The following is a 25,677-nucleotide window of genomic DNA, read 5'->3' on the forward strand; positions in this document are numbered from 1 at the left end:
TGCCTGCTGTTACCGGGAGTCCACAGTGGTTGCCCACACACCAGTTTTTCTCTCCTGCTTCCATCTTTGAGTCAAGGAAACACTGGGGTGTCCCCACCCCCTCTGAGAAACTCCAACCAGACCCATGAGCCTCTTGCTGTCATGGTCTCTGGGTTTAATCTGTCTCCAAGATTGACTCTGGTGGATTCTTCTCACTGCTGTGTGTCCAGCAAGTGAAGTTCAACTGCATCTGTATGTACTGTATGTACTGTGTGTTCGTGTGTACATTCACAAGTGTACATGTGAAGTTCCCAAAGCGCTCGTTCCTTCAATACCAAACTGTCACTCACAGGCACCCATGCATGTTGCACGCAGCTGTGGTCACAGGATGGCAAACCCGTGAGACAACAGAGGCAGCTGACGGCTTCCGGGGGGGGGGCAGGGCTACCCTCCAATCCCATGTATCAGGTTGTGTGATCTCAGGGCTATACCCAGGACCTCCGGCGGGGGGCAACGTGGGCTGTGAACCCTGAAGAGCTCCTACCTGAGGTGCCAGCTCAGCCTGCCTGCTCAGTCCCAGCCCTGCTTCACCAAAGAGGCTCAGGCATCTTGAAGCAAATGCACCCGCTTCTCCCGCTGTGACCATAGAGCCTGCCTGACACAGGCTGCTTCTCCCTTTGATCAGGATGATTGGTGGAAGAAACCAGGGGGAAGGCAGCGTCCAGGCCACACTAACGTCCTGCTCTTGGGCATTGTTGTGTCAAGTTGATGGCTGGTGTCACCATGGCTGGCGACTTGCCCCAGCAGCACTGAGAGCCAGTCCCCTACCCCTAAACCAACCCCACCCTCAAAGGAAGCCTCTTCCAGAATCATGAAACAGAAGAAAACAGAACAGAACCACAGCTTGGTGTAAGTAGCAGACCACATCAAGATGAGGACACGGATGTTCAGAGAGGTGAAGGTCAGCTACCTCAGCACAGAATCAGGCTGGAAAACAAGTCTCCCTGACAGCTGCACTTCTTACCCTCAACTCTGCTGGCATCTGGGGTAAGATAGTTCTTTACTGGTGGGTCGGGGGGCTCCTGAGTAGTGTAGGAGGTGGACAGCATTCCTATACACTAGCTGCCAGTGTACCCCTCCCCAGTCATGGTGACGGACACCAGCTTCAGGCACTGCTGGGTGTCCCCTTGGGGAAAGCACCCACCCCAGGTCTGGCCTCATACGCTGACTCCCACCATAGCGGAGACACCTCTGTTCTGTCACTTGACCACATCATACAACTGCTGGTAACCTCTGCCTGGGCTCAGCCTAAGTTCCCACTGTCCTCAGCACCCGTGAGGGTGTGGAACTCACCCTAAGAACAGGTGCATCCTGAAATGTCTTCCATAAGCAGGGCTGTAATGGTTTTAAGATGATCGTCCTTGCTTAATAAAATCTTATTTTCCCCATTTGCATTCATTAGGAAGTTATGGCCACGATTATATTAACCATAATATACTAATAAATTCTTGCCTAAAGATGCAGCAAAAACGTCAAGAGAGATTCAAGCTTTCTCTTCAAATTTTAAAAATGCCACTCAAACCCTACAGTAAAAATACATCTGGGATGGGAGGGTCCCCTGCCTAGCACAGGAGCTGAGAGAGGGAGACATGAAGCTTGGGCGGTGTCAAAGCTCAAGACTCCCAGGCCTCCTGGGGACCAGTCTTTGCAGGAACTGGAAAGAGGAACCCCTTGGGAACCCCACATTAAAATGTTAAAAAGCTTAGCTTGGCAAGGGATGGATGTCTCTCGCCTCCATCTTGCCCAGGCCTGATGACTTTGTGGGACATCTTGATTCTACCAGATTATACCTCTTATCTGATGTCACAAAGCCCCCGACTGCCATCAGGCTGTGGGCTTGAGGGGGAAGACAAGGTCCATCTTCCCAGTCTAGCCATCCAAGGGTCCTGGCCTCTCCACTAGGCCTGGGCCAACCATAACACACGGCGTACTCCAGTGGAGACAGTGACCCATCTCCTCCCAGCCTGGCCCCTCCCCCTTAGGCTCAGAATTCAGACAGCTCCTGGCTGGACTCAGAGTGAGGACAGCAGACAGGCGACCCACTGGGGTAACTGAAAATCTCAGCTTTGGAGATGGACCTTCTAGGAGCAGCTCTCGCTCCACCAAGCCCTAGATGGGTAGCTGGACAAACTTCTAAGAACCTCAGTTTCTTCCTCTGCAAGATGCGGGTAATGCTGGAACTCATGAGTTTCTTGCAAGGATTACATGAGATGATGCCTAGGAAATGCTCAACCTGAGAGCTAGTACCTAGTAAACCCCAAAGGAACAGAGCTGTTATCCATAGGTTCCTGTTTTGAGATCATTGTAGTGATATGGAGTTGTAAAAAATGATCGAGTATGTATACTTTCTCCAGTTTCCTTGAAAACTGCCATAATGAAGATCATAGCCCAGCAGGGTTCCTGGGGACCACAGAGCAGGCAGGCGCTAGCCCGATCCTGCTGTGCAGTTGTTATGGCTGAACATATCAGGGTGGTTGGCCTGGAGGTGAGGGGCAGGGTGAGATCCCAGAGATGAGAACCCACACTTCTGAAGCCTCTCCCTCCAAGTTCTAGGGAGATAACTCCCAGCCCTAGGAATTAACACACCTGGTAGAAGAAGCCAGGTGTGATGCATAACAATGTTGCTGATTTCTCCACAAAGAACTGAAGTCAGTTCCCTGCCACTTAAAGACAGAAAGAGTACAGTCTTGACCTTCATCCTATAAATAGACCCGGAGCATGGATAGAGGATGAAGTCTGTAGTTTGCTTGGCTCCTCCAGTGGTCCTGTGGTGTCCCCCAAGAATAAGCCGCACTGCCTAGCCCCGCGACCTACACCATCTAGGCACTGCTGTCTTCCAGGCTCTATTTGCTCGCCCATCCACCTCCCTTGTTAACTTCCATCCCCATGGCCACCTCACTCCCAGGTCAAGACGCTCCGTCCACTGGGCACGTCTCACTGCAAACCTCCAAGTGCAGGTTCCGGGGACACTGCAGCCTGTTGAAGCAGGCTCCGACCCTGCCTCTCAGGCCGCTTCCTCTCCTGTCCTCTCCACGCTCCCCACACCCCAGGGATCTTCCTTCCTTCCTGGGACACAGCCGCCAAGGCCAAGCCCTAGCCGTCTTCACGCCTTCATTCTCCACACTTGGGAGAGCAGCTGGCACACATCAGGTGTTCTTTGACTAGTTATAAACCAATAAATGAAAAAGTAACAAGAAGGGAAAATGGTGTTTTGAATGCTCACTGGGTCAATGAAAAGAGTTTTTGGTAATGACAATCTTAATATTTCTTCAGGTTTAAGGAAAATATAACCTTAGACCCAAATCATTTCTTCTTAAATGGAGTGAGAATTCAACTCCTGTCGCCCCTACACTCCATGGGTGTGGTCATGTGGCTCACAGGTTTGCAGCTACCTCAGGATGACTGTCCATTGTGACGTTCCTTTTGCAAACAAACTACTACTTGGCTGGTTAGTGCTAGTGCGATCTTGGGGACATGGTTAACCAAACATTTGTAGAGAGAATGTGAAGTTCAAATGTGATGGAATTCACAGATGTGCACCTTGCATGCAAAAGGGCTCATCCATCTACCAAACCGGAAGGTAGACCTGCCTCTTGACCCTTTCTCTGGATTATGTCTAGCACCTACTTCAAAGTTTCCAAATGCTCCTTATTCCAAAAATGAAAACTGTGTGACCTTTAATCCATCCCACCTTCAACACCACAGCCTTGGAAAAGATGTCACTTAGAGATGCAGAGATGCTTGCTTGAAAAGATACCAGCGGCTAGGATTCCACTGCAAATCTCCCTAGACAACGGGACTTGTTCTCAGACGCGAGGTCTGGAGCCTCTCCTTGGCCTTGGGTGTAGGCGATTTCCCGGAGCAGAGCGTCCATTTGCTTAACCTGTATGTCAGATACAACGAGGGCACTTCTCTCATGAGTTTGCTGTGGGGAAAGATGAGACAAACCCATGAGGTTTCCACAGTGCCTCACGTGGAGCCAGGCAATGTCTTTACGTTTGGTGGTGCCCTTGGCCTGCTCTCTGAAAAGGTGGGGGCCCTGGCTCACATTGCCTGCTCCTGTCTGTGGTGTGAACATCATGCCACGGCTGATGGGGCACTTCAAATACAGTTGGAAAGGGACAAAGGAGCAGGATGAGGGGCCTCACACAGCAGCCTAGGGTCAGAGGACAGCGTCCTCTTACAGGGTCAGTGAGCGACAAAAACAGGTTCTGTGGACATGTGACTTACTGGAGAATGAAGTATTGGGGAAGCTGAGACCAAGGTCGGCCTGAGAGTGGGTGTTTTGGGAGCAGAGCTCGGGGCATGTTCCCGAGCACCCTGGGCTTGGGGTGACTTGTCCTCCAACACTGTTCCCAAGAGTCTGCCCAGATGCCAGGACTTACAGCCCTGTCCTTGAGCAGGAGGAATGGAACAGGGGGTGTAGGTTCAAATAACAGAAGACACAGGGGTTCCCTTGCTAAACCAGGGGCAGAGCAGGAGTGCCAAGTTCAATGTTTGAGTACAGAAGTTTTTAATATGCTGAAAAATACATTTAAATCATATTTCAAAGCTTGAGATCCAACCCTGGTTAGTGTCTCCTGTATAGAGAAACAATTCAATTTACATTTCAAATGAAAAACTGAATAAGTTAACAGACAACTCCCTGATTACAGGTTTATAAAGGCCACATCTAATAATTCCAAGTCTAAATGTATTTCTCAGGTTTCAAATTCCAGAGGAAGCCAGCTTGGCCTCAGCACATTTTTCTTAGTAACTCCAATCAAAATCTGAGACATGACTTAAATGAACAATTATCTGTCAGTGCTGCAGTGGGAACGATAATTTATAAGTTTTAAAACTGTCTTTTCTGACTGTGTATCTCCTCCAATGTTTGACCTTAAGTTGAGCAAGACTGACACCACTTCCTGAAACAACTTCTCATAGTTGTTCCCTCTAAAGCCAAACCTTCTGAGACACCTTGTTAGGAGACAGCAGGTGCACTCCTGGCCAAACAAGTGTGGACAACTAGTGGTCAGAGGTAAAGAAACCAGTGTAACTGTGGCCAGTTCAGGTTTTTTGAAGTTGTTTAATTACAGAACATCTGGTTTTGTTTTGGCCTGGTACAAAACAGCTAATACAGCAAGCCTGAGACTGCTGTCCTTTGAGAGGGTTGCTTGCAAGCTTGGTCCTGGCTGGCATCTGGGGGGTCTGCACATTCTCTGTTAGAGGGGCTTGCTGTGCCTGAACGTGCACACAGTGTGGGTGATGCCAACCTCTGGGCGTGGGGAGTTTTAGTGTGTGATCCATGTGACCAGTTCCAATGAAAACCCTGGGCCCAAGTCTCTGAGTGTCCCTGGCAGGGCACACATCCATGTGTTGTCACAGCTCACTGATGGCTGTCCTCTGATTTTTTTCCAAGTGGCTATGCTGGTGAGGGCCTCAGAGGCTTGTGCCCGGGTGCCCTAGACACTGCCCACGTGTTTTTCTCGTGCTGACCATTCGGCTCAGGACCATTTCACTGTGATAAATCTTAGCCATGAAGACAACTGTACGCTGAGACTGAGTCCTTCCAGAAAGCCACCCACCTGAGGGTGGGTTTGTGGGCCTGACGCACACAGTGTTTGACAGTGGCTTCTCGGAACCAGTGCTCCCAGGGACACAGAGATGCTGCTGACTTGCACTCATTTACAGAGTGTGCGTGTGAACCCTGAGCGCAGCCTCTGGCAGATGAGACCTACCAGTGCTGGTGGTCAGTGCTGCCACTTCAGCCCGCTTCCCCTGAAAACGCGATTCCAGGAAGACAGGAGCCTTCCCCACTGCACCCTGCGGAGCTTGCTGTGTGCTGCACATGCCACTTCACACACCAACCAGGCGCTGGAGGTGGGTTGAACGACGTCTAGGTTCCTCATTTACAAACGCTGTGCCAACACAGTAAAGCCCTTGTAACTGTAACGCACGTGGCTAAGCCCTCCTGGAGCTCACAGATCCAAGACAAGCACTGCGGGTCAAGACAGCCACAGACAAAGCACACTCAGAAGCCAAGCAGCAGAAAACGAATGAGAGCAGAGATGTCATTGCTGACCTGGTGCACAAGTCCCTCAGTGTTCTCACATGGGCAAGTTGCCCCCATTCCCCTGAGAAATACGATGCAGCAGCATGCTCTCTCGGGCCTCCCGGGCCTCCCGGGCTTCACACCGGTTTCCACTCCAGCCATCCTCAGCTCTTTTCATGTGCTCTGATTTTTAAAAATTGAGGTAAGAATCTACAAATCATTTATGACTTGTATAAAATCTACAGTCCTTTTAGAGTGGCATTGACCGCATTTATAGTGTTGAGCAATGACCGTCTCTGTCTAGTTTCAAAATAGTCCCCTAGTCAAAAAGAGAAACCTCATTTCTACTGAACAGTTTCTCCCTGTCCCTCCTCCCTCCCTCTCCTTCCACTCATTCACTGTATTTCTGGGGATTCCCCTGCCCCAGCTATTTCATAACTAGTCACTCAACATGGAGCCTTTTACATCTGGCTTCTTTCAGCTAAAGTGTCTTGAAGGTGTGTGCACGCAGTAGCACATATCTCTATTCCTTTTTTGTGACTCTATGATATTCCATTGTATGGGTGTACCACAATTATTTCTTCATTCGTCAGTTGTTCGACTCCCTCCTTCCTTGACAGTGAAATAGCAGACAGCAATGGAAACCTCATTTCACCCCATCAATTTCATTGATTTGTTTCTAATTAACTAATGCTAGAATTTTTCTCTGACTTCATTTTTCTGGAAAGACTAACCACACAGCACCTCAGGAAGGCAAAAGAGCCCTCACTGGGCATCTCCAAGCCAAACATTCTGGTTCCATTAATTCAACTTTTCCTCAAATATTAACTAAAGTGTGATTTCTTTAACATCAGTAGTTCTCATAGACTTTTTTTTTTTTTAAATTGAGGGATAGATTGACTTGACCAAGTTTCTTCACTGCAGGTCTTTACTTTGTCAAATGCACATTGTGAAAGTTAAAGAAACAGTTACAGTTTCCAGTGTATCCAGTGTTTCCAAGGAAGCAGAAAAGTCGCTTGTGCATACACATGAACCTAGGTGGGTCCCTGTGTGTTGGAGGGCATCTTTTAATTCTTAGGTTTTCAGAAATAGCTTGGAAAAGCTGTTCTAGATGGACACCGAGTCCCTTTTCAACTCACATGATCAGGGAAGGAGAGTGTGTCCACAAGCTCTAGAGAAGGGCACGCTCCAGCCAAGCAGGAAGAAGCACATTTGGAACCACTAGTCAAACATCATAAACACATGTAAGTGCATATTATTTCTGCATTAATCATAAAATCTACATGAAGTGTCATGAGTTTGAATTGCAGTTGAATGGTAACAACTCATAACAACACAATGGCCATTTAAAATACCTTCATCCTTCGGCACTTCACAGAGCCCAAGGTGGAGGGTCTCAAAGGAAGTGAGTCACTAAAAAAAAAAATCTTTAAGAAATGCACATTACAGCAGATCTCCTCAGTACACACATTAGTACTTAGAATAGAATCCGCTTAAGTGTGCCATAGAGTTGGAAATTGTGTTTCTGAATAATATCTACATAATTTTCAATAAAAAACAAACTTGCAGTAAATTATCCAGATCTTAAGGTACCAAAGACAAATGGCCTTTGCTGGAATTAGCTTCCCCTCAGGAGGAAGGAAATGGAATTTGTCTTCTGCAATGAAAAAAAAAATTAAAACAGCACAACACAGAATGAAAAATGGGCAGTGGTGAGTTCTGAGAACCGCGTCACGGGACTAAGCATCAGGGCGGGGACCCTGGCCAGGCGCACCTGCCTGCCAAGGTGCCAGCTGAAAGGGTGCCACCCACAAGATGACTTTGCTTCATGGCTTCAGGGTTCCTGAGGGTTTCTCAGCCACACAGTGGTGGCAGCCACACCGTTGTCACGGGGGGCTAGACCACCCTTCGGGTCGGCCTTCCTGTGCATGGGATTTGTGCAGATGTTCCTGGCCTCCACCCTCCTGAGGCAGAGCACCCCAAGGCCCTAAGGTACTGAGTGTCTCTGGACATGGCCGCCCGTCCGCAGCCAGCATCTGGCCGTGGAGAATCATGGTTCACGGTGAGCAGCCCGGCCTGGTGTGTGATGGGGCCAGTGTGGGAGCCTGGACCTCGGAGGGAAGGAGGCACATTTGTCACTTGATTCTTTACCAACCATGTGACCTCCTTCCTGACACTTCCTGAAGCCTCGATTTCCCCATCAAAAATGGACAAAAACAGCCTCTACCTTTATGGTCCTTCGGAACATAAGCACCTGAGAGGGCGGCAGGTTGCAAAGATGTTTGGTTCATTCTCAGATTCCGCCCACCTAGGCCAGTGTCCCCAGGACAGCGGGGACCTTAACCCTGAAGCTTTGTCAGGAAGGGCACATAGTGGGTGGGTGGGGCTTCACGGCCCAGAGCAGTAATCTGTTTGGAGCTGTCTGGTCTAGCAGCCCCTGCCCCTGCAGTGGACAAATGGCCCTGGACAGGTCACTTTGTGGGGCCACCTTGAGCTAAGAGGTGGCTGCAGTGCTTGGAGCTGGACATTCCCCTAGAAACACATCTGGGAACCATGGCCCCGCCGTTCCCTGACACCCACTTGTCTGAAGAATATGACCCTCACAAAGCCCTTGGCTCACGTTCAGGAAAAGGTCTGGCTGCTCCCAGTCAGCAGGCAGCCCTGGAGAAACCAGCTGTGCCCCCAGGACAAGAGCCTGGTGTCAGTGAGGGCCTTCTCCTTCCACCCCTCCCTCTTGCCACACCTGCATTCCCCATATCATGACCTGACCCCACCTCCCCAGTCCATTGAAGTAATTTTTCCTGGGGCATGAGGGTGGGCTGGGTAGAGAAAGGGGCTACTCAGTGGGACCACAGGTACAGAGTCTCCAGAGGCTTCTGTGTTCCAGGAGACGGCCTTCCTCATTTCCCATGTTCTCCCTGACCCAAGTCAGCGTAGAGGGCTGGGTGAGGCCGGAGCCCAGGGAAGACAAAGGCATGTGAGGGGATGTCCATTCTGGATGGACCCACACTGCAGACTCAGACCACAGGTCCCCTCCCTCTCACTCAGGGACAGGACCTCCTGCAGGGGACAAAGAGAACGCACCCCCACTGTGTGCTCCCAAGAAACACCTCTTCCCCTAGTTCCATGCCCACTGGGATGGCTTCCCAGACGTCTGGCAGATCTGGGACTAGGACATCAGGAGAAGAAGCTCCAGGAGAAAATGGCCATGCTGTGGCACTGCCCCCATGCCACCCAGCTGCCCCAGTAACTGTGAGGTGCAGGGGTGCTTCCTGCACCGCATCCCAGGTCAACACCACTGTAGAGGAAGACTCCTTGCTGATGGCCAGAGCCTCCAAGTACAGGGCCCAGACACTGAGCAGGAACCTCGTGATCTCGCAGAGCTCAGGATCGGGCTTGTATTCGGGATTCATTGTGAAAGGCCCAGTGCCAGTTTTCTGAGCCTTTCAAACCCTCTGGCCAAGTGCTGTTCCCAAGAACTAGTTGTCAATCAAAGGAGAACATGGTCAACTTCAAAAGAGGACAGGGCTCTCCTCCCAGCAGCCTCCTGGCAACACCCCCCAACCTGCCTCACCCGCACCCCCCAGGCTCAGCCTCCTGGGAGGCTGCATTCCCCCAGTCCAGCTCCACAGCCTCTGTTCTGACACAATGAAAAGGCCCAGCTCTGCCCGTTGGCAGGAACACACCCCTGAGCTGCAGAGCATCAGCCAGGGTTCTGGTGAGCAGGCCATCTTTCCAACATAGGCCCCAGTGCTGCGCCCCTCCCCTGACTCAGGCAATGGCAAGGCCCTACTGAGGTGGATGGCGCAAGGCGTCCATCCTCTGGAGGAGCGCAGTATGTTTCTGGGAATGGGCTGGTTTGTTTTTGTATTCCTTTAATAAGTATAGTTGCGATTTCTCATATGACCATTAAGTATGAAGGAAAAATCATGACTTTCCCAATTAATGCAACTACTTCTAAAGCATAGATCTGTTTGCTTTAAATGCAATGATTCAGCTGTGGAGTGTAAATTGTTAATGTCTAATGAAAAACTCCCTGTATTCCTGTCAAGGAAGTTTTTGAGAAATTAAATTAAAATCTAGAGAAGATAGATTAGTGCTTAGTACTGGGCAACTTGTTCTTGTTCCTGTGCACAATGGTTTGTGCTCTTACTTTTGTTTGATTAAAAGTAATAACAAATCAACCACTTGCCGTAACCATGGCACCGGTTCCAGTCAGTAAGTCAAGAAACAATAGTCAAGGTATAGGCCAATAGTTTGGGACATTTGTAACTATTATTAAAAGTTAACTAAGCAGAAACAGCTCAAAACAAAACTCGAACTGAAAGTACAAATGTTTGCTTATGCATAAGCCAAAATACATTCTTCTATTCTAATTGTAACTACGTAATATTTTGTTTCTTTGAATAATGATTACTGTTTTGTAACCACAAAGTACTGTAAGCCTGCCAAAATGAAAAGTATATATGATCAACTTCACAAGTAAAGATTGGGATCAACACCTTCACTTTGGTGTCTGTGTTGTTTCTCCACCCCCTCTTTCGCCGACTCCTCACCATCCGTTCGTCTCCTGAGACCCCCTGTTGGGGCTGGTCTCCGACACCCCAGTGCTTACAGGAACCCCTGATGCCAACATCTGCATCTTCAGAAGAAAGAAGATAACATGGAAATGATCTTTTGGTACCTAGTGCTTCACTGTGAGCAATGATAAGCCCTCCTCATAATAAAGATCTAAAAACAGATACTAATCAGACAAATCAACAGCCAACAGCTCTGGCCAGAGGCTGCAAGAAGTAATTCTGAGATGGCCCACCGATAAACCCCTGCAGCAGAAAGCACTGGAAGTTTGGAGTTTAAAAGAGTATTTTCTTGGCCTGGAGACTGAGCCAGACTGAGCGCAGAGGACCTGCAACACATAAAACACTCTGCCCTCCACACAGGTCTAGAAATGAAGAATGGCTTTCGGAGGCAGAGCTCAGGGGAAGGCAGGATTTTTCCTTTATTCACTTTTCCCCCAGTGCCTGGTAGGTAGTGGGTTCTCAACAAATGAGTGAGATTTTGAATTAATTCCTATTTCATGGTAATTTGGATGTTATTGTTGACTTGTTCAAATAAATCTTATCTTCCTGAAATGCAAATTGGCTGTCACTCCCTTACTGAAAACCTCTGATGCCAAGGCTTCCCTATAACACAACCTAAGCTCCTTACCCTGCCCTGCAAGGCTGCGTGACCATGCCACTCCAATTTGTACACTGTCCACCCAGGGGACCTACTGTCTTGGGAGGGACTTGGATTAGCCCATTTACCTCCCAGGCTCCTCACTGAAAATGGTCTTTATCTAATACTTGTCACTGTGGGTCCAGAGACCCAGAAACAGGACTCAGTGCCTCCTGCTCCTTGGCGTGGTTAGCGGGACTGTCAGAGTCTAATCCGCATCTGGTCAGGCCAGTCTGAAGTCTGCAGTCCTTTAGCAGCTGCCCCATCCTCAGGGGCATCTGTGCAGCCTCCCTCCCTGTCTCCCGTCGCCCTCCTGTGCTCCCACTGCCCACATGGCTAGAGGCCTGTGTGGGATTCAGGTGTTTCTGCAGGGACAAAGCAGGTGGTGTGTCTGTGGCAGAGAGAGGCGTGTCCTGTGTCCTTTGTCTTGTGTCTCCAATCCCCCAGGGAGCTCCTGACCACAGATTCCTACCAAATCCCCCTCTGATACTTAAGGAGGAGGGGCGGCAAAGACTGGAATATTTGTCTAAAATCAGAATGAGAAACCATGTCTGTGGCAGATGTCAACCTTCTCAGGATTGGACTTAGGAAACTGATGTTAGAAATTTGAAGAACTTAACTGAAAAATTCAGAAATATTCAGGAAAATAATTACCAAGAGTAGCTTTGATTTATTGAGATTTCTTGAGTACCTGCTAAGTGTTGGGCATTATGCCAAACATTTGCAAAATAACTTCACTTCATCTTTTACTGTCCTTAGAGGTGTGAATTCTATCTGTCCTTCAAGGACAAGTCACTGATCATAGAGAATAAGTGGGTTGCCTGAGATCACTCAGGTCAGGAAACGGCAGTGCTGACTTGGATGGCCTTTCCCTGGCCCAGGAGGTCTCAACCACTGTGCCATGCACACTGAAGTACGCCATGCCTTTCCTCAGTTCCTTGCACCTGAAACCTCAGGGGTATCCCCAAGGCAGGCATGGAAAGAGAAGGGTACATTTATCCATAAACTGCTGCCAGTGATTTCTAGTTCCTGGCAAGGCCAGCCACTGCTGGGAATGTCTAAGGGAATCAATGTTCTATTTCTACAGCAACCAGAAACCCCACTGGGCCTACGCTGAGAACTTGTGCCTCATCTTTGGTGCCCCCCAAAAGGTGGTGCCCCTGCAGATGCTCAGAAAACCCTTCAGCCAAGTTTGGAGAGGGAACCTGAGAGGTGCCTCCTCCTCCACTGAGGATCTGGGGTGCGCTGCTCAGCAGAGACCTGCTGCCTGGCAGGGCTTCCCTGTGTACCACCCCAGCCCCTTACATCTGTCCAGCACCTTACATCTCCAGCACCTCAAACCACCTTCCGCTCACTCAGAACCCACAGCAAACCAGCGGGGCAGGTAAGGAAACCAAAGAGGAATCCAGCACACCCAGCCCAACCATGAGCACTCTGGTTTCTCTTTCACAGTGGATGTCGGAGTGAGTGCTCTGTTTCCTTGGGGTACCTTGGATCTCCCCACATAGCTGACACTCCTTCCAGAGGATTCTACATGGCAGCAGAACACTGCCTTGGCACAGAGCCACAATCTGACCCTTTTGCTGAGCACCAAACAATTCTTCCACTTTAAGAACCATGTCCTGCTGTAGGACCATTGAACAAAAATCTTACATTATTCTCTCAGGGTCCTTAGCATAGAATTCTAAGGATGCACCTGTCACATCCGAGGGTTTACACCTCTTGATCAGCAAGCTGGTTTCTGGAAAGCAAAGTTATCTAAAGGCTCAGGCATCCTCTGAGCTGCCCTTAAGTGTCTCTCTTGGTCTCCAGGACCCAGAATCCGATCGGCTCTGGGGGTTCCACTGAGAAGATAGGGGCCCTCCCTGTTACCCTCTCTGGATCCACATCCATCCAGCACTTACAGAGACACCCTGAAGCGACACAATCTTGGGTTTGGTGAGGCTCAGCAATGATCACTCAGCAGAAAGAAAACCCTTCAGAAGCCATGTCCGTGCGCGCAGGGTGTGTGGCAAGAGTACTCACTTGGTAAGTAGCCATCACTTCTCTGTCCAAGGTCCGTGTTACGGAGACGCTGCCCGTGTTCTCATTGATTCTGAAAATTCCTTCAGGCTCTTGATCCACTCCCTTTCCAGTGAGCCGGAACCTGGACCCTTCAGGTCTGTCGCTATTGACTACCTGGTCAGAGAAACAGTGACATTTAAGACTGTCTGGAAGATACAGAGACAGTACATTGCCAACAACACTTGGGGACCAGTCTTCTCTCTCAGGTGCCAATACAAAGGTGCCTGATTGAGTGGGATTTGCCTACAGCAGCATTGCCCAAAATAGCCTTGCAAAACAACCTTTCATGCTAACACGGGGATCTCTGCAGCTTGTCGGGGGTGGGGAGTGCACCAGATGAAGGAGACTGATGGACTGAGGAGAGCAAGAACAGCGGGAAGTTCAAAGTTGGACATTCATACTATTTTTAACTTCAGGAGATGGATTTTTTCTCCTCTTCAAGCAAAACTAAACAGGTAATGGAAACCATTTGCTCACAATCCTACACTGGGGGGCCTTGATAAGGGCCGGGTCTTCACGGGCATCCAGTGGTCATGGGCAACACCATGTCCCGGCCACAGCACCACCGCCCCCTACATACACAGGTAAGAGGCTCAAAGTGAGGGAGCTCTTCAGATCTGTTTTTTTTTTTTTTTTAATCTTGAAATAATGCTGGGGAAGGTGTTCCTCACCCCCCACCCCGGTTATTCCTACTTAGTGGGTAAAAACTGAGACACAGAGACATTTAGCAAGTTGGCTGAGGTCACAGCTACCAAAAGATGAAGCTGGGATCCAGAGCCACATCTTCCATGTCTCTGCCATGTGACACTGTCATTTCTGAATTTACTTTAAGGAAATTCTCCCCAGATTGTTGACCTGGATTTGATATTTGAAGAGTAAATTCAGAAGGTAAATGTGGAAGATTTTGGGGGGTAGCTCAGCAGCAGATCACCTGCCTACCACAGGCTGGGTCCTGAACAGTATCCCCAGCTCCACACACAGGAAAAAAAAAAAATGTAAAGAGAAAAGAAGGTCGTACCAGGCATAAGGGAACACAAGGACAAATGGTGAGGCCAAGGGAAGTCAGAGACCATGTTATGGCTCTAGAGTTTAGACCCAGGTTATCTCTATATATCTATTCTCACTTTATGGCTCTTTGATCATAAGGAAATAACCTATACATCACAAACACTACAGACAGTTGGTGACATGGAGCTGAAATAAAGCTGACTTGGAACCAGCTACAACCACTTTCCACATGTACCATCACCTACTGAAACAGTCAACCAGGCCAGGTGCAGGTCAATCTGCACCCTCCAGAATCAGTGGATGTCTCCAAGCCTGCACCTGCAATTCTGCTTCATGACATCAGGTGGCAGTGGTGCCTAAGGCAGCATGAACTTGATGGTTTACCTGGCTGGAAGGCTAAGTTCCAAAGGACAAGACAATTTTTTTTTTTGTTTGTTTTGTTTGGTGTTTTATGTTTTTTCCTGGTTTAAAATGTTCTTTATTGAAATACGCTGAAGGTTTTAATTAAACGCCAATTACCTCTGCTTGCATTTTTAAGATTAATGGAAAATATGATCATTAAAAATAAGGCATGTGATACCTTGTGGCGAAAAGCATTTTTAATCACCACTTGCCTTGATTTAATCCACCTGACATCTTCTCCTGACCTACTTCCCCTGCTGGGGGGCACCAGGAGGTCCAGAGCCACAGCTTACGGGGCTCACTACTAGATGCCAACTCCTGGCCAAGAGCCCGGCACACGGCGGGGCAGACACCAACCGGTGCTGCTTACTGAGGAGTGCTACTGCTCAGACAGAGGCGTCCCAATCCTAGCTGCGCCAGTGACCACCATAGACCTTCATGCCCCTGAGGCTCTCTTCATCTGTAAGATGGGAGTAACAGGCTAATGTCCCAGGGATCCCAGGGTCTAAAGAGACAGTGGAAAGTACACAGGAGGGGCCCAGTGAATGACAGCCAGCAATTGCAAGGGTAATTGTGATAATCACAACAAAATGCATGATGTTGTTCAGTGGGTCACTTGGATACCTCCAGGCATAAAAAGCATCTAGCTCTGATAAAAAAAAAGAATCCCTCTCTATGGGAACAGATTTCCTTTCTAAAAAAAAACCTCTCAAACCTCTCTGGTTCAAGAAGAGAGAAGAGAGCTGGGACAGCTGGGCACAGTCCGTTCTGCCATGCCCCAGCATGGACTTCCCCCAGCATGGACTCAAACCCCACCTCCTTCTCCACGCATACCTGAGACAGACCCTGCCCACCTACAGGACAGTCTAGTGGAAAAGGACATGGCGTCCTGCAGTAGCTAGGGAGTGACCACATTCCCAGGAAGGGACTTCTGGCCCCACCTGCCTGCCACAGGCCTACAGGGAGAGGCCTCGGTGGTCTTTGCTCTTTCTTGGCCCTTCCCTGCTCAGGAGGGGTGGGGAGCACAGCACCCCGAATTTCTGGAAGTCATGAAGCATCATGGGCCCTGGGGGCAGACATTACCACCTACGGTTCTCTACCTGCTGCTTGGCACCCACAGCTCAATTTTAGACTTGGAAATTCTCCTGAGCAATTTTTTCCATTGCTGCCAAGGTCAGGTCTGGATCATTTCTTCCTCCTTCCTCGGAGAGCGGGAGCCACTTGACCTCATGGAAGCAGGTGTCAGAGAGAGAGGACCCTGTTCAATTAGCACTTACTTTTGGATCAAAACAACCTATCCCCAGGGAGGGTGCCAGGCACCGACTCCAGGCCTCTGCTCACAGCCTCCCTCTGAGCTCCTAAGAGCCTGCCTTTAAGAAAATATGTTGGCCCTGGCTGCATTTTAAAGGAGCAATCACAGCCAGGGATGCTGTCCCCAGAGTGTGACCACCCACACAAGTAGGGCAGGATTCCTTCTCTCCAGCACAACTGGCTATGCCAGCCAGCACAGCATCACCTGGGAATGGGTTGGAATGAAAATTCCCAGGCCCCCTGCCTCAGAAACTCAGAGAGCAGAGACTGGCAATTGGCACTTGCACAAGCCCCTCTTATGATCCTGACACCCCACTTCCCAGCCGAGGACCACTGCTATAGCCGACTGTGTCCCTGCTGGTGCATGTTCTTGGTGAAGCTAGGTTTCTCCACTGTTCTTTGGAGATTTCTGCTGAAAATACACTGGGTTTGTTGCCACCTTCTTTCTGGGCCAGTTTTAAACACAGCAGTAGCTGGGTGCAGTGACGCACACCTGTAATCTTAGTGACTTGGGAGGGTGAGGCAAAAGAATCACAAGTCCAAAGACAGGCTTAACACTCAGTGAGGCCCTAAGCAACTTACAGAGACCCTGTTTCAAAATGATAAATAAAAAGGGTTGGGGAGGTGGCTCAGTGGTTAGGTAGGTGGTCCTGGGTTCAATCCCTCCCATTACCTCCAAACAGAGCAGTAACAAGAACTTCAAAATCTGGTTTCTAAGACCTCAGCAAAACAGAGTTGCTGCTTTCCCCAAGGTACAGGCCAGCATCTCGACATGTATGAAAGGCCCTGGGCCTGGAGGACCCCAGGAGAGGGAAGCAGAGGGAGAGGGTGGATCTTCCCAGGGAATCTGGGCTCCCAGCTCAGGGTCGCCTCAGGAGGGTGCTCAGGCCCAGAATCACCACTGCCTCTCTGACCTCCTGGACCCTCAGGACTTCAGAGGGACCCAGGAACAGACTCACTCCTGCATCCCTGAGCTGGAGGAGAAGAGCTGGGCAATGGCTACCAGCCCTAGCCTGGCCACCCTGGTCCCAGGCCAATCAAGTGTGGCTCCAGACAACCTTCAGGGTACCACACTTGGCTCCTGAAGCTGGCCTGGTCCTGTCCCCACTGTGCCCAGTCCTCCGAAGCAGCTGAGCCTGCCCATCACAGCTGCTGCTGTCTGCGGAGAGGGAGGGTGAGCAGCGGGCGCTCCTCTGGCCAGAGCAGCCCTGTCCACAGCAGCTGTGCACACCCTCCTGCACGCAGCCTCCCCAGGAGCCGGCTTTCCTGTTACCCTTCCTAAGGAGACACGGCTTCTCGGAGTGGGAGTCTTTCTTTCCTTGTCCTCTGAGTTGAAATGGAAAAGGGAGTTAATGGTGAGAAAGAACGAAAGAACCTGAACCCAGGGGCCAGGGGACATCTGATGCACCCCTTGCACTCGGGCTCCCTGGCCATTGATGCGGAGGCTGGAAAGGTGTGAGGCCTGGGGTGGGTCCTGGCTGCAGGGCTGGGTCTGAGTGTCCTTCCTACTGCACACACCTTCAGGGGGGTAACACTCTGGGCAGAGCCAATGTCCCCTTTGGTTCCCCTGCTAACTCCTGGTCCCACCTCCATTCTTTCCTGCAAAGAACTAATGATATTAATTCATATGGCATTTTTCCTTTTGTTATTTTGTTATGGGGAGTGATCTAGGGGAACTTTACCACTGAGCTGTATTCCTAGTCCTTTTGGCTTTAAAATAAAAAATTGAGACAGGATCTCCCTAAGATAGTGAGGCTAGCCTCAAACTTGCCATCCTGCCTCAGCCTCCCAAGTAGCTGGGATTACAGGTGTGTGCCGCCACGCCCTGCTCATTTGGACATGTTTTTAAGGCATTTTTCCATGAGTTTACATCTGCATGTCTACAATCAGAACATGTGGCAGTTTTGAGTGTTTATCGTTATCTGAGAATGATCTGAAGTTTTTCTACTGATGGTGCTTGCAGAGGCGGGTGATCTTAGACTCACAGAAATGTAGAGAGGATAGAGCTCCCACATGCCTTTCCCCTGGTTTCCCCTGATGTGAACACCTTACTTAACCACAGGACCTTGGCCACCACTGAGACGGCAGGGCTGATGCTCCCTACTAATTGTGCTACAGATTTGTGTACTCAGATGCCACCAGTTCTTCTACAACCACCCTGTTCTGATCCAAGACCCAGCACCTGCCATGGCCATTAGTGAAGTGTGGTTTCAATGGCACATCCTGGGGATGCTCGGGGGTCCCAGCTCTCCCTTAGTCGTCCTGGCACCGGTCCCCGATCTCAGTCTGGAAATTACACCATTATGTTAAACAGCAGTGTCATCTGGGGATCTTGTTTCTCTAGCCCTGCCCCAGTGACAGCCATGGTCAGTGCCTTGGCTCAGGTTTCTAGAGGGCCTTGCCTGTTTGTTCTCAAGGCCCAGAACAGTGGTGGTACACAATTGGTATCTAATAAGTAGCTCCACCGTGTGTGAGTGAGTGTTGGGGTCTCTGGATTGGCCTCAAGGTCTGAGTCCCTTTGCCATCTCCTTTCCTAATCACAACAAGAGCGGCCATTCTGAAATGCAAGCCCGAGTCTGACCAGGGCTGCCTGTGGCTCCCCACTGCCTTCACAGGTAAACTCCCAGAGGCACTCCCCCATCAATGGGCCTCTGCCTGCCTGGCCACAGGGAGCTACAGACCTCTTGACCTTTGCCCACTATCTCTGGACCATTTCGCAGAACTCTGGTTCCCCTCCCTGTCTGCTGGGGTCCCCTCCTCATGGAGTCCCTTCCTGGACTCAGGGCTGGGGATTACCCACACCTAGCTTCTCCTGTCCCCTGCCCTGCTCCATGGTCACCTACCCTGGCCCTCCTCTGGGCCCTAGCCTCCTCACTGCCTGGTCTGTGAAGCACAGAGAACAGATTGCTCTTGGCTGGTGGGGGTGGTCACTGCCCCTTGGCTATTGATTTCTTATAATTTTTCACTTTCCCTGGGTTTGAAACACAGAAGACACTTGATTAAAGCTTTAAATGAAGAAGTACAACTTTATTTGCATGTTTTTATATAACCATAAAATGCTTTATAAACTCACAAACTAAAAATAAAAATAAGGCCTGTTGCACTGGTATCTCTTTTTGAAAATGAAATCAATGTTTGTATGCAACACCAGCACTTTTTCTCTCATTGTGATGCTTCAGAGTGAGCTTCCCAGCATCTGGGGGTGCCTAAGAGTCAAAAAGGGACGCTTACTATCATTATAGTCTGGGAAAGGGACCCTTTAAGTAGAGACCCCCTTTTGAAGTAAACTAGAAAATAATTAAAGCCCTCCCTACCAAAAAATTACCAAAGAGAATAAAACACACGTGAATTATATTGTGCTTTGGGCATGAAGGTAGGAAGGGTATTTTTCCTTATGTTATATTCAGTTTTATAAAAAAGTACACACACACACACACACACACACACACACACACATGATCCATGTGCAGATACAGGGAAAGTTGATTATATATATATATTTATATTTGTACTGGGGATCAATCCCAGGAATCCTTAACCATGGAGCCACATCTGTAGTCCTTTTTAAATCTTTATTTTGAGAGAGGGTCTTGCTGATTTGCTTAGGGCCTTGCTAAGATGCTGAGGCTTGCTTTGAACTTGCGATCCTCCTGCCTCAGCCTCCTGAGCTGCTGGGATTACAGGCATGTGTCACCCCACCTGGCAATCCTGTATTATTAATACAGTGAAGGATAGCTTTTAAAAACATAGGAGAGGACTCATTGGAGCTTGTGTACGTGCTGTTTAGAATAGGCCTTCTACTCTTTGCTCATAGAGAAGACGGCCTTCACCCATACTTATTGAAGAGCGTTGGTGTGTATCCTTAGACTGGTCTTCCAAGGGGGTCTGTGAACCCTGACCGATTCTGTTGTGGGTTGGACCTTGTATGCCTTTGGCCTGGAGACATGCAGGCATCTGGCAGTCTGAGTAGCTGTGACGTCCATCCCTGCTCCTGCCCACATGCTGGTCAGCCCGTTTCCACCTCTAGGCCACAGGCTAACATGGAGAACTAAGGACAGCCCAGTGTCTGGTCCCAGTGCCCTAGTGGAGGCACGCTGGGCCCTGCCCAGTGGGTCCCCAGAGCCGTAGCTGGACAGCACTGTGTGGATCAGGGCTGGTCCTCACCGACTTGTTCCCATCATCCCTTGGAGATACAGAGGACAGGGCAGGATGGAGCCTGTGGTGGGAGCCCCAGCACCACAGGATGCGGAGCCCTGTGTCCCCCTGTGGCCTCCTCACGAGAAGTCACAGTGCGTCTTTGTTCCCCTTCTTTTGTGTGTGTGTCTTCACACATGTACTTAGGGTGATGATGGCTATCTCAGGTCATCGTCATTCCTACCCCCAGGCCCCTTCTTGATTTATCCAAGACATTCACCTGACCCCAGGCCTCGTTCTAAAGCACTCAACATTCATTGCGTTTTATTGTTGCTTTTTTATTCTTTTCTTATAGTTTATACTGTTTTGGTCATTTTGTCAGGGCTGCAGGGTTTTATTTTATTTACATATTTATTTATTTATTTTTAGTACAGCATTTCTAAATTTCTATGTGTTTATAGGGATTTTAATTATTTACAATTTACTATATGATATTGTGGCTTATGAAATTTCTACTTTCGAAAGTTTTTTAAAAGACTTACTGTTGGCCTGCCACAATATCATTATTAAACGATCCATGTGCAGATACAGGGAAAGAATGAGTATTCTGCGCATGTCTAAACGGTGACCACGGTGGGGCAGCAATGCAGGCCACCACCAAGAGATGAAGGGATCAGTGGAACGTGGTAGATGCACACAATGGAATAGTATTCAGCCTTGAGAAAGAAGAAGATTCTGATGCCTGCTAGGGCATGGATGAGACTGAGGGCGTCAGGCCCCCTCAGAAGGAGAAAACCTCCACGATCCACTTAATGAGGTTCACAGAGCATAAAAGCCACAGAGACAGAAGGTAGAAGAGGCCTCACCAAGGAACGGGATTGCAGGATGATTGCTTCATGAGTGTGGAGCTTCAGTTGAGAAAGATGAAAGCGTTCTGGAAATTATGGGATGGTGATGCGGTGATGTGAGTGCATGTAGCACCATCGCTGCGCATGTTCGACTCACAGGTAAACCACAGTGGGTTTCTCTGCACAGGGCATAGGGCTCCAGGTCTGTCACCTCTAATAATGGCAATTGAGCTGTTCCAACCCTCCCTGCCTGGCTCACATGTTGACTTCCAGATCCACAATGTCTGGAAAGAAAGAGGGCTTTGAACTTGAACATAATTGATTCATATCCTGCCCTGTTTCACCTCCAGGGTTTGGGTGGACAAGGCAGGTTAGAACCTCTTGGAGAATCATAGAAAACAACTCTGGTCAACAGCCTCAGTCTCCAGATTGGGACAAATCATTGCTCCCCACAGTTAAATCCCCAAGGCTTTGCTTCTGGAACTTTCTGCCTCTTGTTCACAACACGTAACTGGGAATTTTGTGACTTGACACCATCTTTCTGACTAGACGGCAAGCTCTTGGGGGCAGCAGCCATGTCTACTTGTGCTTGCTGCTGTCCCCGAGGGCCAAACCCAGCTCCTGGAAAAAGGTGATTGCTCAGGCATTTGTTGAGTGGAAATGCGAGCCCAGCTCTCCCTGGAAACACCCTGGCTGTCTCTGGGGAGGCACAGCAGGCCGGGCTTGATCCTGGACACGCCAGGTGGGAACCAGAGCCCGGCGAGTGGCTGGAGTCATGTGAGGTGGTCACCAGTCCCAGGTGGTGCCCAGAGAGTCAGAGGAAATGTCAGACTGCACAAGGTGGCTGGGAAGGGTTCCCAGGCATTTGTCACTGTTTGCTGCTGAGGAGAAGGTTATAAGGTTAAGAGACCAGGAGGAGGGGAGGGCTACCCACCACAAAGGCCCTCCCCTGGGAGGACATGGGGGTCTCTGAGCATGAACTCACCATCCTTTCATGGCTCTCTCCAAACACCCCCACCCCACAGCTTCACACAGGGAAGGGGCACTTGCTGCGCTCACGGCGGGAGCCCACCTGTCTTTAATGACCCAGCTGGGCTCCTGCCCAGTCCCTCCGCCTGGTGGTCAATTGCTGTCCCCTTGTATTTACCAAGGCGTTTTCCCTCTTGAACACAATTCCGCTAGCACATTATCTTCCCTCCACACCTTCTTTTTTTACATTCAGAATATTAAGATCATTTTTCACTCCAGAGTACTCCCAGCCCCCAAGGGGTTAATCTTATCAACATAATGCTAAGTGAACAGCCACACAAATCTGCACGTTGTATGATTCCACTTACATTTTGTAAAGAACAAGGGAAACTAACTCAGTATTAAAGTCAGGACTGGTCCCACCTGGAAGATGCGCCGTAGGGGCCTGGAAGGGGACATGAGGAGCATTTGGTGAGCTGGTCATGTTCTGCTTCATGTTCTGCTTCATGATCTGGGTTACCTACATGTTCTACTTCAATAAAGAGTCCTTTGAGTCTCATCTTCACCTCTCTGAAGCACTGTTCAAGTCCATCAATCAGCCAACTCTCCTTTGTAAAGGCCATGAGAAGACCTTTGACCTGTGCATGGCTGCTGGGAGAGTGGCTTCACAAGAGGGTCCCGTTGCACTGACCCCAGTGCCCTTCTCCAGGAGAGAAAATCTTTAGAAGACATCACAAAGGAATCTGCCTTGATTGATGCACCCAATTAGCCATTCTTCAATTGCCCATATCAGGGCTGTGGACAGGCCGTCCCAAACAACCACTGACCAGGCCAATGAGAACAAAGGCATTCTAGACCAGGGACAACAGGACTGTGTGTGTGTGGGGGGGGGCAAAGATAGTGGTGCCAGATGGACCAGGGGTGCATGGACAGGGAAAGGGCTCCTTAGAGAGGGACGGGTGGATTTAAACCTTTCAGGTCAGAGTGAGTCTACGTTGTGAGTTGGAACTGCAATGTCCCCTCAAAACTCATGGTGAAGGCTTGGTTCCCTAGGCAGCGGGGTTCCAAGTGGGGCTTGGGGAGGTGGCTGTGTCATAAAGGCTCTGACCTCAGAATGGATTGATCCATTGGCGGATTCATGGCTTGGTGGGCTTGGGGGAGGCTTGGCTCTAAAGGTGAGCTCCCTGACTCTTTCCCTGCTCCCCGGTTGCCATGAGGCCAGAAGATTTGTCCCTTGCCATGATGTTCTGCCTTGCCACAGGCCCAAATGATGGGGCCAAGGGACCAGAGACAGAAACCTCTGAAACTATGAGCCAAAATAAACTTTTCCTCCTTTAATTTGCTTTCCTCAGGTATTCATCACAGGGATGCAAAGCTGACTAACACGGCCAACTTCTCATTTTCCCGAGATTTGCTGTTAAGACAGTTCTTGGCCCTCGCGTATGGGCTGGGGTTTTCTTTTGAGGTAAAGACTGACATCAAACATATATAGATAAGATAGACACACCTATGTGCATGCGTAGATATGCTGAGGTTTACAAGTGGTGACAGGTAAGGTAACTAGATTTCCAACTGGGAGATGTCACATGGGAACAACTAAATACTATTCATAAGGGATGGTTTAAGACATTTTAAACAATTTTGGAGTCATGGAATCCTTTGATGTTCTGGTAAATTGAGAGGGATGCTTCTATTAACAATATTTTCAAAGTAAGAATACGATAGCTTAGGGTACAAAGACAGCAGACCCATAAATGTGTCCTTTTGGGGTCTGTACACTCCAATCAGGAAGCCCTGGGATTGAGGAAGGGCCAGACTAATGGTGGCCATAACATGGTGGCCATGCTACATGTTCTTTCAGAATGCACTAGAAAAGTGGCTGAAGGACAGGAAAGATGGTTCTGAGACCTTCTGAATAAAAAAACAAAAGCAACAACGAATACCATATGGTCATGTGTTCACACAGTTATGTTTAAGACAGTGCCCAAAGTGGGCCACAGAAGTACATGTGTCCACAGGCCCCAGATCAGACCATGGAATGCAAACACCTGGGCGTGAGGTCAGGAAACCTGCCTTCATAGCTTCACGTGTACTTTAAAAAGCTGAGAAGCAAAGTCCTGTGAGGTCATAACTGGTTATCACAAATGGAAGGACCCGAGAAGATTTTTATGTTATTATTTTAAAATGCATGTGTTTTTTTAAAAAATTAAGTTTCTACAATGAACATTTATTACTCTTATAAGGAGAAACAAAATGTTATTTAAAAAAACCAAGGCAGTTTTTTTTTCCCCCCTGTGGCATGTTAGGAATGAATCCAGATGTAAATAATAAAATAAAAGCAGCACTCATGAGGAATTTCAAGTTGTCAAATAAATGAACTGAAATTTGAGCAACACAGAGCATCTGAATTGTGTACACTAATGCCTAGCCAAACATCAGGATTCAAAGAAGAAATTATGAAGAAGAAATGTATTTAGAATGAATTTGATGCTAGAAGGCCAACATCGAACACAGCTATTGTGCATTTCTGAAGTGGAATTAAAGGGAAAAAAAAAGATCCACAGTTAGGAAAGACTAAAGTAAAATCCTTAGATGCACATCAGCCCGGGCTTGTGTTCCAGCCTGGGAAGAGGAGGGGATGGGCTGGGCAGCCCAGGTCTCATGTGCCTGCTGCTGCCTGGCGTGAGTCCATTCCCTAGAGAACATCCTCCAGCCAGCTGAACTCCCTCCTGCACAGAACCCAAAACCTGCAGGTGGGTCTGCTGCTCTGGGAGGGTCTCCAGCACTTCAGAGCAGGGCTGCACAGCAGCCTCCTCAAAGACAGCTTTGGGAGGTGGGGAGGTGGGGATCGACACCTGGGTGTCATGTCTGCCTCCCAGCAGCCAAACCCTGGTCCAGAGGGACACTCCCCAGGTGACTCTCCAGAAACATACAGATCTTATGTCCCCAGCTAAGAGGGACCCTTCTATTTGTCTCACCCCACCATCCACGCACCCATCCAAGCCTCCTGGCACCTTCTGCTCTGGCCCCACCTCTCCCTGCCCAGCCGCCCTTTGTTGCCTGTGGTTGCAGCCTCCATCTTTATGTGCCCTGCTCCTGGCTCCCTCAGCCTCAGGTGTTACCCATGGCAACCAAACTAGCTTCCTGGCATGCAGATCAGATCACATCCCACCCCAGTTGACCAGCTTCCATCGTTTGTAGAAAAAGGTCCCAAATGGGTCAAGTAGTTTTGAGAGTTCTTTGTCTTCCAGCCCCTGATTAGTTCCCTAGACTCATTTCTGATTTATTTAGCACAGCCATATTCCTTCATTCTCCACTCCTCACACACGCGGTCCTCTCTTGATGTAGGACACTGGATCACACTCTCCCATGGCCTGGAGAACTTCCTTCCACTGCACCTTCACTTGTCCACTGCTGCTCATCATGCGGGAATTCCCTTGGGGGTTCTTCCTTTGCCTATTTGACTTCTCCAGACCCCTGGAGCTCCCTGTCAAGGGCTCATTAGCCTGTGCACAGGCCTGTCCTCCCCTGAATGGCTGTTCTTTGAGGGGGAATCCAAGAGCATCAGATAGCATGGTGCCTGGCTCATAGTAGTAGCTCAATAAATCTCTGACTGAATGGGGAGAGTGAAGCCCAATTTTTCAGGTACAG

Source organism: Urocitellus parryii (genome assembly GCF_045843805.1).
Source record: "Urocitellus parryii isolate mUroPar1 chromosome 13 unlocalized genomic scaffold, mUroPar1.hap1 SUPER_13_unloc_9, whole genome shotgun sequence".
Classification (NCBI taxonomy): Eukaryota; Metazoa; Chordata; class Mammalia; order Rodentia; family Sciuridae; genus Urocitellus; species Urocitellus parryii.